General features: G+C 54.6%; 16 non-coding genes across 16 annotated transcripts; all 16 read left to right on the top strand.

Moving 5' to 3' along the window:
* The first annotated feature begins 261 nt into the window (after positions 1-261).
* LOC145275540 (U2 spliceosomal RNA) lies at positions 262-451 on the top strand. Its single transcript, XR_013867344.1, has one exon. It is a non-coding gene; the product is annotated as a U2 spliceosomal RNA (small nuclear RNA).
* Positions 452-7,552: 7,101 nt separating this feature from the next.
* Positions 7,553-7,753, top strand: LOC145275494 (U2 spliceosomal RNA). Its single transcript, XR_013867317.1, has one exon. It is a non-coding gene; the product is annotated as a U2 spliceosomal RNA (small nuclear RNA).
* Positions 7,754-8,110: 357 nt separating this feature from the next.
* Positions 8,111-8,311, top strand: LOC145275639 (U2 spliceosomal RNA). Its single transcript, XR_013867423.1, has one exon. It is a non-coding gene; the product is annotated as a U2 spliceosomal RNA (small nuclear RNA).
* Positions 8,312-8,668: 357 nt separating this feature from the next.
* LOC145275627 (U2 spliceosomal RNA) lies at positions 8,669-8,869 on the top strand. The gene has a single exon (XR_013867412.1). It is a non-coding gene; the product is annotated as a U2 spliceosomal RNA (small nuclear RNA).
* Positions 8,870-9,226: 357 nt separating this feature from the next.
* Positions 9,227-9,427, top strand: LOC145275615 (U2 spliceosomal RNA). Its single transcript, XR_013867401.1, has one exon. It is a non-coding gene; the product is annotated as a U2 spliceosomal RNA (small nuclear RNA).
* A 357-nt stretch (positions 9,428-9,784) lies between these two features.
* LOC145275603 (U2 spliceosomal RNA) lies at positions 9,785-9,985 on the top strand. Its single transcript, XR_013867390.1, has one exon. It is a non-coding gene; the product is annotated as a U2 spliceosomal RNA (small nuclear RNA).
* Positions 9,986-10,342: 357 nt separating this feature from the next.
* On the top strand, positions 10,343-10,543 carry LOC145275591 (U2 spliceosomal RNA). The gene has a single exon (XR_013867379.1). It is a non-coding gene; the product is annotated as a U2 spliceosomal RNA (small nuclear RNA).
* A 357-nt stretch (positions 10,544-10,900) lies between these two features.
* On the top strand, positions 10,901-11,101 carry LOC145275579 (U2 spliceosomal RNA). The gene has a single exon (XR_013867368.1). It is a non-coding gene; the product is annotated as a U2 spliceosomal RNA (small nuclear RNA).
* A 357-nt stretch (positions 11,102-11,458) lies between these two features.
* On the top strand, positions 11,459-11,659 carry LOC145275561 (U2 spliceosomal RNA). Its single transcript, XR_013867357.1, has one exon. It is a non-coding gene; the product is annotated as a U2 spliceosomal RNA (small nuclear RNA).
* Positions 11,660-12,016: 357 nt separating this feature from the next.
* LOC145275438 (U2 spliceosomal RNA) lies at positions 12,017-12,217 on the top strand. The gene has a single exon (XR_013867266.1). It is a non-coding gene; the product is annotated as a U2 spliceosomal RNA (small nuclear RNA).
* A 357-nt stretch (positions 12,218-12,574) lies between these two features.
* LOC145275315 (U2 spliceosomal RNA) lies at positions 12,575-12,775 on the top strand. Its single transcript, XR_013867155.1, has one exon. It is a non-coding gene; the product is annotated as a U2 spliceosomal RNA (small nuclear RNA).
* A 357-nt stretch (positions 12,776-13,132) lies between these two features.
* Positions 13,133-13,333, top strand: LOC145276028 (U2 spliceosomal RNA). The gene has a single exon (XR_013867776.1). It is a non-coding gene; the product is annotated as a U2 spliceosomal RNA (small nuclear RNA).
* Positions 13,334-13,690: 357 nt separating this feature from the next.
* LOC145275905 (U2 spliceosomal RNA) lies at positions 13,691-13,891 on the top strand. Its single transcript, XR_013867664.1, has one exon. It is a non-coding gene; the product is annotated as a U2 spliceosomal RNA (small nuclear RNA).
* Positions 13,892-14,248: 357 nt separating this feature from the next.
* On the top strand, positions 14,249-14,449 carry LOC145275781 (U2 spliceosomal RNA). The gene has a single exon (XR_013867552.1). It is a non-coding gene; the product is annotated as a U2 spliceosomal RNA (small nuclear RNA).
* A 357-nt stretch (positions 14,450-14,806) lies between these two features.
* On the top strand, positions 14,807-15,007 carry LOC145275658 (U2 spliceosomal RNA). Its single transcript, XR_013867440.1, has one exon. It is a non-coding gene; the product is annotated as a U2 spliceosomal RNA (small nuclear RNA).
* Positions 15,008-15,364: 357 nt separating this feature from the next.
* On the top strand, positions 15,365-15,565 carry LOC145275253 (U2 spliceosomal RNA). The gene has a single exon (XR_013867099.1). It is a non-coding gene; the product is annotated as a U2 spliceosomal RNA (small nuclear RNA).
* Positions 15,566-15,959: the final 394 nt, after the last annotated feature.

The following is a 15,959-nucleotide window of genomic DNA, read 5'->3' as shown; positions in this document are numbered from 1 at the left end:
TCCTTACTTCCCTTTACTTAGTTGTTGCTGGCTTTGCTTTCGTTCGCTTTCGGTTCGGTCCGCTCGGCTGGATGGACCGTTCGTTGGTCTCATTAGCTGGATGACGGAGGCGGGCGGGCGGCCCTCCTTGGCCGCTGCCTGCGATCGACGCTTCCACTAGTAGAGAGGGGCCGGGGGTAGGGGGGTCGTTGTCGCTCTGCCCGCAACCTTTGCCGCCCGGACCGGTCCACTGACGACCCCGGCCCCGGAGGGAGCCCCTTTATCGCTTCTCGGCCTCTTCTGGCTAAGATCAAAGTGTAGTATCTGTTCTTCAGTGCTTGCTCTGGTCTGCTATTAGTTGACGAGTTGGGAGCTTTTGGCCTTTGGTCAAAAGTCTTTTTTCTTTTTGGCCTCTTTTGGCGTCTTGCTCTTGCGAGGACCAGCCCCTTCTTTGGGGATTGGACCTCCTCGAGAATTTGTTGAATTTTTGTTTTGTTTCTTGTTAACTGTTGTTTTCTATTTTTTTACAGATAGTCCGGGGTCTAGCTAGAGCTTAAGCAGCCGGCAGGGCCAAGGGATACCGACGTGCCTTTTTAGGCGAAGGTCCCTTGGTTTCCGAATCGGCGGGCACTAGTTGGGCTCCGGGCCTTCACTTAGATGGAGCAGGCCTCTGCTCCTGCCACCTTGGGGGACGCCCCAGGTGTAGTGTCCGAGACGGGTCGGGGGGGTGCCATCCCGCAAGGCACCCCCAGTTCGAGAAGGGTCCCCGGGGTCGCCACCCCGGAGTGTTCGGTAGCGTCGGTTGCGTCGGTCGAGTCGGTCGTGTCGGTCGTGTCCGGATCGCGAGCGGGGGTCGCTGCCCCCAGTCCAGTGGTCGAGGCCTCTGGCAGGAGTAGGGAAGGGGTCGAATCCCCTTGGTCAGGTTCGAGACGCGTGTCGGGGGTTGCTGCCCGTAAAGGCAACCCCATTTCGTGCAGGTTGGTAGCCGCCGCTGGCAGCTTGATGGTCGCGGGGGGGACTGCCCTGCAGGGTACCCCCAATAGGGAGAACGCTGATCTGGGGGTAGTTAGCCCTAATGTAGCCGTGGTGGAAGTTGCCCCAACAGCAGCGGTAGGCAAAGTGGGGGAAAAGCTGCCAGGGAAAACTCCAGGGGCCATGTCGAGAGAACAAGTGGCCGAAGCCTGGAGGAACTCAATGAGGGAGTCAACAGGAGGAAAAGAGGCAGCAACGTGGAAGGAGGCGCGAAAAGATAGGAGAAGGCCGGTAAAGCGTTGGTGGGTCACGGATGAGGGTCCCCCAACGGAAACGCAGTCCGAAAAAAGCAGCCCCCAAAAACCAGCAACGGAGGGACTAAGAAAGGTTAGATCCGAGGAGGTGATCATAGTAGATGGGTGCTCCCAGGGGTCAGGGAGGGCGTCGGATAAGGATGCGGTTCCAGCCAGCGCGGAGGATTGGCCAGCCCTCACCAGGGATGATTCACCAATACCGGCTGCGCAAAAGGAAGTATCGGCAGCCTGGTCCGGAGTAAAATTGCCAGCAGGAATTCCCGGAGGAAAAAAGAAGACCCCCCAATACTATAAAGACCTCCTGGAAAATAATTTCAAAGAATATGCGGCTGGTAACGTGATGAAGGTGGTGCCAGAAGTCCAGGAGGCAATGCAGGACAGGTCAATCGCCTTCCTCACCTTAGACGAGAAGGGGAAGGGACTAACGAGGATCCCAGCTGAAAAGATGCTAGAAATCCTGGGTGAGCTGCGGATTCCGGCCCAGTACTTGGTGCGACGGTTTTTTGCCATGTGGGATATCCTTTTGCCAACGAGGGAAGACGCAGAGAGGTTGGCAAAAGGAGATCTCACCTGGAAGAATTTTCGACTGCGGCCGGAATACAAATCAAAGAGGAGGGCAGCGGTTACAGTGAAGGGAGTGCCCAGCTTCATTTCGGAAGACCAGCTGGGCGCCACGATGGCACAGTACGGGGAGGTCGAGAGTGTGCAGCCGGTGATTGGCCCCCGAGGAATCCGGATGGGGGAGATAAGACTGGACATGAGGGTGGACCGAAAGGAGGTCGAAAAAATCCCCTCCCAACTTTCATGTGAGGGCTGGACAATGCTGGTCATTGTGGAAGGAAGGAGGCCGCACTGCTGGTCCTGCCAGAAACCAGGCCATGTGTCCCGCTTCTGTCCTAAAAGGATAGAAGCCGAAAAAGAAAAAGAAACAGCAGCAAAGAAACTAAGCGAGGACAAGGCGGCGGACAGGAACGAGGCCGGCACCTGGAGTAAGGTGGTCTCCAGGAAAACGAAAAAGATGGAGGTGGCCGCTCCAATAACAACACCCAGAGGAGCGGCAGGGTCGGCCAAAAGAAAACTCAGGGTCAGCTCCTCCGAGTCGGAAGAAGAAGAAGGAGGAGGGGCCAAAAAAGATGCGAAAAGAGAGAAAATGATAGAAGAAGACCCTGAGCATCCAACACAAGTCCCCGAAGAGGATGTCCAGGCCACCCCTCCCCTATTCAGTACCCCTCCAGAGGAAAAGGAGCCGGGCGAAGCTCCAGAAACACCGATGGAGGCTGAGGAGCCAACCAAAAAACGACCAGATGAGAGGCCTGCAGCTCCCAGAGAAGGCAAGTCCAGAAAGTTTCCCTTCTGGCCGGGAGAAAAAATCTGCCATGTCAGAATGGAAGAATCGGTCAGCGACCTCAATGGAAGACAAAGGAAATTTTTGAGGTCCCTCGAAAACCTCTCAAAGGTGGACGAGAAGGAGGTCGCTGACCCTAGGAATTTTGCGGATGCTCCTCAGCTGATTACGTTCGTCCGGCCAAATAGGGGAGGGCGAGCGAAAGCCTTATGGAGGATGCTAGAAGAAAGCAAGACGGCCTTTAAGGGATTAAAAATATTCGACGGGGAGCACCCATCACTAGGGCAAATAGCCAAAAAATGCGAAGGGAGGGTCCCCATTTATGTTCACCCCTCCCTGTATAGGGCTCTAAAAATTACGTTTCCTCTGGACGTTGGGGGCCTGGCTAGAGACGGACGGCTTACGTCCGACCTGCTCTCGGGCAGTCTTGGCCAGGCTTTTGACGTCCTATCCCCCGAGGACTTCAGACCCCTAGTCGACGAATTTTTCTAGGTAGGGAAGCATGGCCACGGGCTTGAACCTGGCTAGTTTAAATGCGAGGGGCATGAGATCTCGAAGCAAGGCTGCTCGCGTGCTGAGGGATCTCGTGGCCCTTGAGGTAGATATAGCTGCGTTACAGGAGACCCACTTTGTTGGGCCCGGGGATTGCAGTGTGCTGGTCAACGACTTTGACGTTTACTCAGCATACGGCAATCTCCGTAGCAGTGGGGTTTCTGTTCTAGTAAGTCGCACCCTGTCTGCGACGGTTACCGTTATCCACGCCGACGCTCATGGGAGGCTGGTCGTGGTCGATGTTGCCGTTAAAAGCGGCGTGTTCCGGATAGTGGCAGTTTATGCGCCTAACATCCCCAGCGAGAGGGTTTCCTTTTTTCGGCGGGTGGAGGTGTTTCTCTCTTCGGGTCCGGAGCGGGTAGTGTTAATGGGGGACTGGAATGCCGTCCTGGACCCCAGCATAGATAAGGTCGGGGGGGTTAGAGGGTCGGGTTGGTGTGAAAGCAGCCTGTCTGACCTGATGGCCTCGTGCGATCTGGTCGATAGGTTCCGTCTGGATCACCCCGGGAGGGAGATGTGGACGTGGCATACTAGTGCGGCCTCCAGTCCAAGTACATACTTGGACAGGATGTTAATTAGAAGGGGCGACGTAGATTTTCTATCTTGTCCCACGTTCCACTGGCTAGGTCATTCGGACCACAAACTCGTGTTGGCCCGTTTGAAGTTAGGTAATAGGCCTAGGTTGGCTGGCTACTGGAAGTTGAACGCCTCCTTGTTGGAGTCGGAAGACTTCCGGGAGCGGCTGACAACACTAATCCAGAGGGAGTTAGTGGGGGCGGTTACCGGGAGTAGCTGGTGGGTTAAGCTTAAGGTCACCATTAGGCGCTTTTGTGTCCAATATAGCCAAAGCCTCGCGTTAGTTAGGGCTCGGACCAAAAGGCACTTAGACGATAGACTGACCCGGGCGGTGGCAGGGGGGGATTCCCTAGAACTAGCTCTAGTAAAGGAGGACCTGAATCGCTTGGCTAGCGAGCGATACACAGGTCAGGTAGTTAGAGCTAGGTTAAAAAGAGTCTCCAACGAAGCCGCGAACGTTGACGCTGTTGAGCGTGGGGCTGCTTTAAGACGTGGCTCGGATGGGTACATTCGGGAAGTGAAAGACCTGGAAGGGCGCTCTCTCGTGTCGGCGCGGGAGATCTGCAACGGGTTTCGACAACATCTGGAGGAGCGATTCACCCAACTACCCAGACTCCGCGGCCAGGAGTTTGGCGGCTATTTGGCTGGCTCGCCCCGCCTTACTGCGGACCGAGCGGCTAGCTGCGAGGGGATGGTTACGGAGCGTGAGGTCATTACTGCGTTGAAGCAGGTAGGCCTCAACAAATCTCCGGGACTTGATGGTTTGCCCTATGAATTGTTCTTGAGGCTGTCGCCCATGTTTGTGCCCCTTCTGACGGGCGTGTTTAACCACTGGTTTGTCACGGGCTCGATCCCGAGACAGGTTACCAAGGGAGTGGTCACGCTTTTGAAGAAGGGGAACCAACCTGGAGGGGGGAATCTAGACGATTACAGGCCGATCACTCTGCTTAACGCAGACGTGAAGATTTTGGCTCGCGTTCTTGCAAACCGGATGCAGGTTGTTATCGGTGACTTGGTCGAACCGGATCAGAATTACGCTGTGAAGGGTCGATCAATTCAGAACAACTTGCACCTGGTGCGCTTGATCTTAGAGGGTTTAGAAGACGACACGGAAGCCGCGCTGATCAATTTGGATCAGTCCAAGGCGTTCGATAGGGTGGACCATGGGTTCCTGAGGTCTGTTGTGGAAACCGCCGGCTTTGGTCCGGACTTCCGCAAGTGGGTCTCTGCTCTGTATCGTGATCCCGCGGTAGTGGTGCAAGTCAACGGTAGGTTGTCGGAGTCCTTTGGGGTCTCTCGGTCGGTGCGGCAGGGCTGTCCGCTGTCGCCTCTGCTCTATGTCCTGGCGTTGGAGCCCTTCCTTCGCAAATTAAGGGACGAGGCGGCGAGACCAGTCCTACGCGGCATTGCTCTACCTGGCGGCCGATTTGCCAGGGTGTCCGCGTACGCTGATGACGTCACCGTTTTCGCAGCTTGTCGTAACGACATCGAAGCGGTGATAGAGGCGATCGCTGAGTACGAAGTTGTTACAGGGGCCGTGATCAATCGCAGCAAGTCCGTCGGCCTGCGGTTGAGCGCCTGGACCGGGGTAAACTCGCTTCCAGGTGCGTTCGGCTGGACTGATGGCCCGGTTAAGATCCTCGGCGTGTGGTTCGGGCCGGATCTCCAGTTGGACAAGAATTGGTCGGAGGTACAGACGAAGGTCGAATCGTCGGTCGTGTCTTGGATTCGAAGGAGGTTGTCCTTGAAGGGTCGTGCGGAGGCATGCGCCACTTACGTGTTTCCGCTGATCCTTTACCGTTTATCTGTTCTTCCCCTGCCTGCGGACCGCTGTAAGGCTTTAGAGCGCCTCCTTTTTAAACTGCTGTGGAAAGGAGGAAAGCCGTATGTCCGTAGACAGGTCTGTACGCAGAAACTTGGCGAGGGAGGCTTGGGAATGCCGGACTTGAAAAGTCACAAGCATGCTGAAAGACTGGCGTTCCTGAGTCGTACACTGTTAGAGGAGACGCACTGGGTACCAGCGGTGGAACAGGCTTTTCCGCAGCTCGTATCCGCCCCTGCCGCTGAAGGTCGCAGAAGACCAGCAGGGGATTCGCGTTTCTTCACCGAGTGCCGGGCTGCCCTTAGGGCGTTGCCGGGGTCCAGTGACCTTGCGCGGTCTAGGAGGAGGCTGTATCGGGATCTAGTGGTGGGGACCGCTAACGATCCGCTGGTGGAGCGGCTACATCTGTCGGGGGAGGAGGTTCTCTCGCTGTGGAGTTGGGCGCCTGCCAGCAGTCATTTAAATAATTCAGAATTTTCAGTAACGTGGAGACTGGTCCGGGACGCGTTGCCACTTTTCGACCGACTTGCCAGAGATTGTCGGGATAGAGAATTTTATTATCCCCCGTGCCCACGCTGCAATGACGAGGAGGAGGATGAGACGAGGGAACACGCGTTCTTTCTTTGCAGCGGGGTGCGGAGTCTCTGGAGGTATGTCGAAGAGGTAACGGCTCGCATCGACCCCGAGCGGTCGGTGCCACTTGATTTAGCGTATGTGGTCGATAATGTGGACCCGCCGTTTTCTAGGGAGAAACGGTTGGTGTTTCTAGCGATACTAGCCGTAGCTAGGTTAGTGACGTGGGTTTCACGTCTAGACATCGTCTATGAGGGGCAGTCTGTTTCCGATCGGGATCTGGTCATTCGTTTTAAGCACCAACTTAAAACGAAAATCAGATGCGATTGGGAAAGGTTGCCCCGCATCGACTTTGATAGAAGATGGGTGCACAACACTAGTTTGTGCATCCGACGAGGAGCCAGTTTCGAGTTCGTGCTTCCCCCTGGTTAGAATTGGTCCTAGGGTGCTGGGGTTGGTGTTTTCTATACTCGGAACCCACCCCAATGTATTTGTTAAACAAGAGTTTACTCTTGTCCATGGGTAGAAGCTAGGGTTAGTTAGTTGATGGTAACCACTTCGAGTGGAAGATGAGTATCTTTATTAGGGCCTAGACTAGGGATGTATGTGTGTCGATCCGGTCCCTGATTTATTTTTATTCGGCACTAGGAGAGCTTCCAAAGATGCCCACTCCCACTTGTTTGTTTTGTCCCCGGCCTTTGTTGCCCCTTATGCATTTTTTATCTTGGAAGACGCCGTCCATTCCCGACGAACCCCCTCCACAAGTTATTTTTTCACCAGCAGTTTGTTTTGCTGTCCCTTAGATCCTCCATTCCCCCACTAGGGAGCGACCTGCTTGCTTTCACCTTTCCCTTCGGGGAGGGGATCGGAAGACAGTGGGCGTTCCACTAACGAGTAGAGAGTAGGATGGGAGGGTCCCTTACTAATCCGCCCCCATAGGCATTTTGTTAAGTTGTTTTCTTTTTCTTTCTTTTTGGGTGTATCTTAGCTTGCCCCCCTCCCCTTCATCTCACCCCCATTTATTTTAAAAAAAAAAAAAAAAAAAAAAAAAAAAAAAAAAAAAAAAAAAAAAAATACTTTTGTTTGTACATATATTTTTGTTTTGTTTATGTAAATACACTTTTTTATTATTACAGAATGCATGAAGGTCGCCTGCCATCCCGTTAAGCTGGGGAGAATTAGTTTTGTTTTAAATAGGTCCTGGTAAGAATGTAAGGCGAATTGTAGAATGATAGTTCTCTAGTGTAGTCTTTTAATAAAAAACTTGTCTTTCAGTACAAGTCTAGCGTTAGCTTTAGTCAAGACCCGATTTCTTTTTTCCCCCACACCCCCCTACTTGGCCCTGGTGCCTAAGTTGTTACGGACCCCAAATAAGGCCTTGGCAGTAGATAATGCCAAGGTCGGGGCCGTAACGACTAAATAAATTCTCGGCCTCTTCTGGCTAAGATCAAAGTGTAGTATCTGTTCTTATCAGCTTAATATCTGATAGGTCCCTCGCATGGAGGGATCACGATATTAAACTGATTTTTGGAACTCGGTCAAGGGTTAGGAGCTTGCTCCCCCTTCTCCACGGGTTGGCCTGGTATTGCACTGCCTCCAGGAGTTAACAGCCCCGATTCTGACCCCAGCTCGCTCGGGAAAGAGTCAGAAAACGCAATCCCAAAAACAGACTGACTACTACTTTGATCTTACTACTAAACTAAACGACTTTGTTGGTCCTTACTTCCCTTTACTTAGTTGTTGCTGGCTTTGCTTTCGTTCGCTTTCGGTTCGGTCCGCTCGGCTGGATGGACCGTTCGTTGGTCTCATTAGCTGGATGACGGAGGCGGGCGGGCGGCCCTCCTTGGCCGCTGCCTGCGATCGACGCTTCCACTAGTAGAGAGGGGCCGGGGGTAGGGGGGTCGTTGTCGCTCTGCCCGCAACCTTTGCCGCCCGGACCGGTCCACTGACGACCCCGGCCCCGGAGGGAGCCCCTTTATCGCTTCTCGGCCTCTTCTGGCTAAGATCAAAGTGTAGTATCTGTTCTTATCAGCTTAATATCTGATAGGTCCCTCGCATGGAGGGATCACGATATTAAACTGATTTTTGGAACTCGGTCAAGGGTTAGGAGCTTGCTCCCCCTTCTCCACGGGTTGGCCTGGTATTGCACTGCCTCCAGGAGTTAACAGCCCCGATTCTGACCCCAGCTCGCTCGGGAAAGAGTCAGAAAACGCAATCCCAAAAACAGACTGACTACTACTTTGATCTTACTACTAAACTAAACGACTTTGTTGGTCCTTACTTCCCTTTACTTAGTTGTTGCTGGCTTTGCTTTCGTTCGCTTTCGGTTCGGTCCGCTCGGCTGGATGGACCGTTCGTTGGTCTCATTAGCTGGATGACGGAGGCGGGCGGGCGGCCCTCCTTGGCCGCTGCCTGCGATCGACGCTTCCACTAGTAGAGAGGGGCCGGGGGTAGGGGGGTCGTTGTCGCTCTGCCCGCAACCTTTGCCGCCCGGACCGGTCCACTGACGACCCCGGCCCCGGAGGGAGCCCCTTTATCGCTTCTCGGCCTCTTCTGGCTAAGATCAAAGTGTAGTATCTGTTCTTATCAGCTTAATATCTGATAGGTCCCTCGCATGGAGGGATCACGATATTAAACTGATTTTTGGAACTCGGTCAAGGGTTAGGAGCTTGCTCCCCCTTCTCCACGGGTTGGCCTGGTATTGCACTGCCTCCAGGAGTTAACAGCCCCGATTCTGACCCCAGCTCGCTCGGGAAAGAGTCAGAAAACGCAATCCCAAAAACAGACTGACTACTACTTTGATCTTACTACTAAACTAAACGACTTTGTTGGTCCTTACTTCCCTTTACTTAGTTGTTGCTGGCTTTGCTTTCGTTCGCTTTCGGTTCGGTCCGCTCGGCTGGATGGACCGTTCGTTGGTCTCATTAGCTGGATGACGGAGGCGGGCGGGCGGCCCTCCTTGGCCGCTGCCTGCGATCGACGCTTCCACTAGTAGAGAGGGGCCGGGGGTAGGGGGGTCGTTGTCGCTCTGCCCGCAACCTTTGCCGCCCGGACCGGTCCACTGACGACCCCGGCCCCGGAGGGAGCCCCTTTATCGCTTCTCGGCCTCTTCTGGCTAAGATCAAAGTGTAGTATCTGTTCTTATCAGCTTAATATCTGATAGGTCCCTCGCATGGAGGGATCACGATATTAAACTGATTTTTGGAACTCGGTCAAGGGTTAGGAGCTTGCTCCCCCTTCTCCACGGGTTGGCCTGGTATTGCACTGCCTCCAGGAGTTAACAGCCCCGATTCTGACCCCAGCTCGCTCGGGAAAGAGTCAGAAAACGCAATCCCAAAAACAGACTGACTACTACTTTGATCTTACTACTAAACTAAACGACTTTGTTGGTCCTTACTTCCCTTTACTTAGTTGTTGCTGGCTTTGCTTTCGTTCGCTTTCGGTTCGGTCCGCTCGGCTGGATGGACCGTTCGTTGGTCTCATTAGCTGGATGACGGAGGCGGGCGGGCGGCCCTCCTTGGCCGCTGCCTGCGATCGACGCTTCCACTAGTAGAGAGGGGCCGGGGGTAGGGGGGTCGTTGTCGCTCTGCCCGCAACCTTTGCCGCCCGGACCGGTCCACTGACGACCCCGGCCCCGGAGGGAGCCCCTTTATCGCTTCTCGGCCTCTTCTGGCTAAGATCAAAGTGTAGTATCTGTTCTTATCAGCTTAATATCTGATAGGTCCCTCGCATGGAGGGATCACGATATTAAACTGATTTTTGGAACTCGGTCAAGGGTTAGGAGCTTGCTCCCCCTTCTCCACGGGTTGGCCTGGTATTGCACTGCCTCCAGGAGTTAACAGCCCCGATTCTGACCCCAGCTCGCTCGGGAAAGAGTCAGAAAACGCAATCCCAAAAACAGACTGACTACTACTTTGATCTTACTACTAAACTAAACGACTTTGTTGGTCCTTACTTCCCTTTACTTAGTTGTTGCTGGCTTTGCTTTCGTTCGCTTTCGGTTCGGTCCGCTCGGCTGGATGGACCGTTCGTTGGTCTCATTAGCTGGATGACGGAGGCGGGCGGGCGGCCCTCCTTGGCCGCTGCCTGCGATCGACGCTTCCACTAGTAGAGAGGGGCCGGGGGTAGGGGGGTCGTTGTCGCTCTGCCCGCAACCTTTGCCGCCCGGACCGGTCCACTGACGACCCCGGCCCCGGAGGGAGCCCCTTTATCGCTTCTCGGCCTCTTCTGGCTAAGATCAAAGTGTAGTATCTGTTCTTATCAGCTTAATATCTGATAGGTCCCTCGCATGGAGGGATCACGATATTAAACTGATTTTTGGAACTCGGTCAAGGGTTAGGAGCTTGCTCCCCCTTCTCCACGGGTTGGCCTGGTATTGCACTGCCTCCAGGAGTTAACAGCCCCGATTCTGACCCCAGCTCGCTCGGGAAAGAGTCAGAAAACGCAATCCCAAAAACAGACTGACTACTACTTTGATCTTACTACTAAACTAAACGACTTTGTTGGTCCTTACTTCCCTTTACTTAGTTGTTGCTGGCTTTGCTTTCGTTCGCTTTCGGTTCGGTCCGCTCGGCTGGATGGACCGTTCGTTGGTCTCATTAGCTGGATGACGGAGGCGGGCGGGCGGCCCTCCTTGGCCGCTGCCTGCGATCGACGCTTCCACTAGTAGAGAGGGGCCGGGGGTAGGGGGGTCGTTGTCGCTCTGCCCGCAACCTTTGCCGCCCGGACCGGTCCACTGACGACCCCGGCCCCGGAGGGAGCCCCTTTATCGCTTCTCGGCCTCTTCTGGCTAAGATCAAAGTGTAGTATCTGTTCTTATCAGCTTAATATCTGATAGGTCCCTCGCATGGAGGGATCACGATATTAAACTGATTTTTGGAACTCGGTCAAGGGTTAGGAGCTTGCTCCCCCTTCTCCACGGGTTGGCCTGGTATTGCACTGCCTCCAGGAGTTAACAGCCCCGATTCTGACCCCAGCTCGCTCGGGAAAGAGTCAGAAAACGCAATCCCAAAAACAGACTGACTACTACTTTGATCTTACTACTAAACTAAACGACTTTGTTGGTCCTTACTTCCCTTTACTTAGTTGTTGCTGGCTTTGCTTTCGTTCGCTTTCGGTTCGGTCCGCTCGGCTGGATGGACCGTTCGTTGGTCTCATTAGCTGGATGACGGAGGCGGGCGGGCGGCCCTCCTTGGCCGCTGCCTGCGATCGACGCTTCCACTAGTAGAGAGGGGCCGGGGGTAGGGGGGTCGTTGTCGCTCTGCCCGCAACCTTTGCCGCCCGGACCGGTCCACTGACGACCCCGGCCCCGGAGGGAGCCCCTTTATCGCTTCTCGGCCTCTTCTGGCTAAGATCAAAGTGTAGTATCTGTTCTTATCAGCTTAATATCTGATAGGTCCCTCGCATGGAGGGATCACGATATTAAACTGATTTTTGGAACTCGGTCAAGGGTTAGGAGCTTGCTCCCCCTTCTCCACGGGTTGGCCTGGTATTGCACTGCCTCCAGGAGTTAACAGCCCCGATTCTGACCCCAGCTCGCTCGGGAAAGAGTCAGAAAACGCAATCCCAAAAACAGACTGACTACTACTTTGATCTTACTACTAAACTAAACGACTTTGTTGGTCCTTACTTCCCTTTACTTAGTTGTTGCTGGCTTTGCTTTCGTTCGCTTTCGGTTCGGTCCGCTCGGCTGGATGGACCGTTCGTTGGTCTCATTAGCTGGATGACGGAGGCGGGCGGGCGGCCCTCCTTGGCCGCTGCCTGCGATCGACGCTTCCACTAGTAGAGAGGGGCCGGGGGTAGGGGGGTCGTTGTCGCTCTGCCCGCAACCTTTGCCGCCCGGACCGGTCCACTGACGACCCCGGCCCCGGAGGGAGCCCCTTTATCGCTTCTCGGCCTCTTCTGGCTAAGATCAAAGTGTAGTATCTGTTCTTATCAGCTTAATATCTGATAGGTCCCTCGCATGGAGGGATCACGATATTAAACTGATTTTTGGAACTCGGTCAAGGGTTAGGAGCTTGCTCCCCCTTCTCCACGGGTTGGCCTGGTATTGCACTGCCTCCAGGAGTTAACAGCCCCGATTCTGACCCCAGCTCGCTCGGGAAAGAGTCAGAAAACGCAATCCCAAAAACAGACTGACTACTACTTTGATCTTACTACTAAACTAAACGACTTTGTTGGTCCTTACTTCCCTTTACTTAGTTGTTGCTGGCTTTGCTTTCGTTCGCTTTCGGTTCGGTCCGCTCGGCTGGATGGACCGTTCGTTGGTCTCATTAGCTGGATGACGGAGGCGGGCGGGCGGCCCTCCTTGGCCGCTGCCTGCGATCGACGCTTCCACTAGTAGAGAGGGGCCGGGGGTAGGGGGGTCGTTGTCGCTCTGCCCGCAACCTTTGCCGCCCGGACCGGTCCACTGACGACCCCGGCCCCGGAGGGAGCCCCTTTATCGCTTCTCGGCCTCTTCTGGCTAAGATCAAAGTGTAGTATCTGTTCTTATCAGCTTAATATCTGATAGGTCCCTCGCATGGAGGGATCACGATATTAAACTGATTTTTGGAACTCGGTCAAGGGTTAGGAGCTTGCTCCCCCTTCTCCACGGGTTGGCCTGGTATTGCACTGCCTCCAGGAGTTAACAGCCCCGATTCTGACCCCAGCTCGCTCGGGAAAGAGTCAGAAAACGCAATCCCAAAAACAGACTGACTACTACTTTGATCTTACTACTAAACTAAACGACTTTGTTGGTCCTTACTTCCCTTTACTTAGTTGTTGCTGGCTTTGCTTTCGTTCGCTTTCGGTTCGGTCCGCTCGGCTGGATGGACCGTTCGTTGGTCTCATTAGCTGGATGACGGAGGCGGGCGGGCGGCCCTCCTTGGCCGCTGCCTGCGATCGACGCTTCCACTAGTAGAGAGGGGCCGGGGGTAGGGGGGTCGTTGTCGCTCTGCCCGCAACCTTTGCCGCCCGGACCGGTCCACTGACGACCCCGGCCCCGGAGGGAGCCCCTTTATCGCTTCTCGGCCTCTTCTGGCTAAGATCAAAGTGTAGTATCTGTTCTTATCAGCTTAATATCTGATAGGTCCCTCGCATGGAGGGATCACGATATTAAACTGATTTTTGGAACTCGGTCAAGGGTTAGGAGCTTGCTCCCCCTTCTCCACGGGTTGGCCTGGTATTGCACTGCCTCCAGGAGTTAACAGCCCCGATTCTGACCCCAGCTCGCTCGGGAAAGAGTCAGAAAACGCAATCCCAAAAACAGACTGACTACTACTTTGATCTTACTACTAAACTAAACGACTTTGTTGGTCCTTACTTCCCTTTACTTAGTTGTTGCTGGCTTTGCTTTCGTTCGCTTTCGGTTCGGTCCGCTCGGCTGGATGGACCGTTCGTTGGTCTCATTAGCTGGATGACGGAGGCGGGCGGGCGGCCCTCCTTGGCCGCTGCCTGCGATCGACGCTTCCACTAGTAGAGAGGGGCCGGGGGTAGGGGGGTCGTTGTCGCTCTGCCCGCAACCTTTGCCGCCCGGACCGGTCCACTGACGACCCCGGCCCCGGAGGGAGCCCCTTTATCGCTTCTCGGCCTCTTCTGGCTAAGATCAAAGTGTAGTATCTGTTCTTATCAGCTTAATATCTGATAGGTCCCTCGCATGGAGGGATCACGATATTAAACTGATTTTTGGAACTCGGTCAAGGGTTAGGAGCTTGCTCCCCCTTCTCCACGGGTTGGCCTGGTATTGCACTGCCTCCAGGAGTTAACAGCCCCGATTCTGACCCCAGCTCGCTCGGGAAAGAGTCAGAAAACGCAATCCCAAAAACAGACTGACTACTACTTTGATCTTACTACTAAACTAAACGACTTTGTTGGTCCTTACTTCCCTTTACTTAGTTGTTGCTGGCTTTGCTTTCGTTCGCTTTCGGTTCGGTCCGCTCGGCTGGATGGACCGTTCGTTGGTCTCATTAGCTGGATGACGGAGGCGGGCGGGCGGCCCTCCTTGGCCGCTGCCTGCGATCGACGCTTCCACTAGTAGAGAGGGGCCGGGGGTAGGGGGGTCGTTGTCGCTCTGCCCGCAACCTTTGCCGCCCGGACCGGTCCACTGACGACCCCGGCCCCGGAGGGAGCCCCTTTATCGCTTCTCGGCCTCTTCTGGCTAAGATCAAAGTGTAGTATCTGTTCTTATCAGCTTAATATCTGATAGGTCCCTCGCATGGAGGGATCACGATATTAAACTGATTTTTGGAACTCGGTCAAGGGTTAGGAGCTTGCTCCCCCTTCTCCACGGGTTGGCCTGGTATTGCACTGCCTCCAGGAGTTAACAGCCCCGATTCTGACCCCAGCTCGCTCGGGAAAGAGTCAGAAAACGCAATCCCAAAAACAGACTGACTACTACTTTGATCTTACTACTAAACTAAACGACTTTGTTGGTCCTTACTTCCCTTTACTTAGTTGTTGCTGGCTTTGCTTTCGTTCGCTTTCGGTTCGGTCCGCTCGGCTGGATGGACCGTTCGTTGGTCTCATTAGCTGGATGACGGAGGCGGGCGGGCGGCCCTCCTTGGCCGCTGCCTGCGATCGACGCTTCCACTAGTAGAGAGGGGCCGGGGGTAGGGGGGTCGTTGTCGCTCTGCCCGCAACCTTTGCCGCCCGGACCGGTCCACTGACGACCCCGGCCCCGGAGGGAGCCCCTTTATCGCTTCTCGGCCTCTTCTGGCTAAGATCAAAGTGTAGTATCTGTTCTTATCAGCTTAATATCTGATAGGTCCCTCGCATGGAGGGATCACGATATTAAACTGATTTTTGGAACTCGGTCAAGGGTTAGGAGCTTGCTCCCCCTTCTCCACGGGTTGGCCTGGTATTGCACTGCCTCCAGGAGTTAACAGCCCCGATTCTGACCCCAGCTCGCTCGGGAAAGAGTCAGAAAACGCAATCCCAAAAACAGACTGACTACTACTTTGATCTTACTACTAAACTAAACGACTTTGTTGGTCCTTACTTCCCTTTACTTAGTTGTTGCTGGCTTTGCTTTCGTTCGCTTTCGGTTCGGTCCGCTCGGCTGGATGGACCGTTCGTTGGTCTCATTAGCTGGATGACGGAGGCGGGCGGGCGGCCCTCCTTGGCCGCTGCCTGCGATCGACGCTTCCACTAGTAGAGAGGGGCCGGGGGTAGGGGGGTCGTTGTCGCTCTGCCCGCAACCTTTGCCGCCCGGACCGGTCCACTGACGACCCCGGCCCCGGAGGGAGCCCCTTTATCGCTTCTCGGCCTCTTCTGGCTAAGATCAAAGTGTAGTATCTGTTCTTATCAGCTTAATATCTGATAGGTCCCTCGCATGGAGGGATCACGATATTAAACTGATTTTTGGAACTCGGTCAAGGGTTAGGAGCTTGCTCCCCCTTCTCCACGGGTTGGCCTGGTATTGCACTGCCTCCAGGAGTTAACAGCCCCGATTCTGACCCCAGCTCGCTCGGGAAAGAGTCAGAAAACGCAATCCCAAAAACAGACTGACTACTACTTTGATCTTACTACTAAACTAAACGACTTTGTTGGTCCTTACTTCCCTTTACTTAGTTGTTGCTGGCTTTGCTTTCGTTCGCTTTCGGTTCGGTCCGCTCGGCTGGATGGACCGTTCGTTGGTCTCATTAGCTGGATGACGGAGGCGGGCGGGCGGCCCTCCTTGGCCGCTGCCTGCGATCGACGCTTCCACTAGTAGAGAGGGGCCGGGGGTAGGGGGGTCGTTGTCGCTCTGCCCGCAACCTTTGCCGCCCGGACCGGTCCACTGACGACCCCGGCCCCGGAGGGAGCCCCTTTATCGCTTCTCGGCCTCTTCTGGCTAAGATCAAAGTGT

The sequence above is a fragment of the Euprymna scolopes genome, unplaced genomic scaffold, assembly GCF_053919585.1.
Source record: "Euprymna scolopes isolate OS-2025 unplaced genomic scaffold, ASM5391958v1 sca7, whole genome shotgun sequence".
Classification (NCBI taxonomy): Eukaryota; Metazoa; Mollusca; class Cephalopoda; order Sepiida; family Sepiolidae; genus Euprymna; species Euprymna scolopes.
This window is presented reverse-complemented; position numbering and strand designations above follow the sequence as displayed.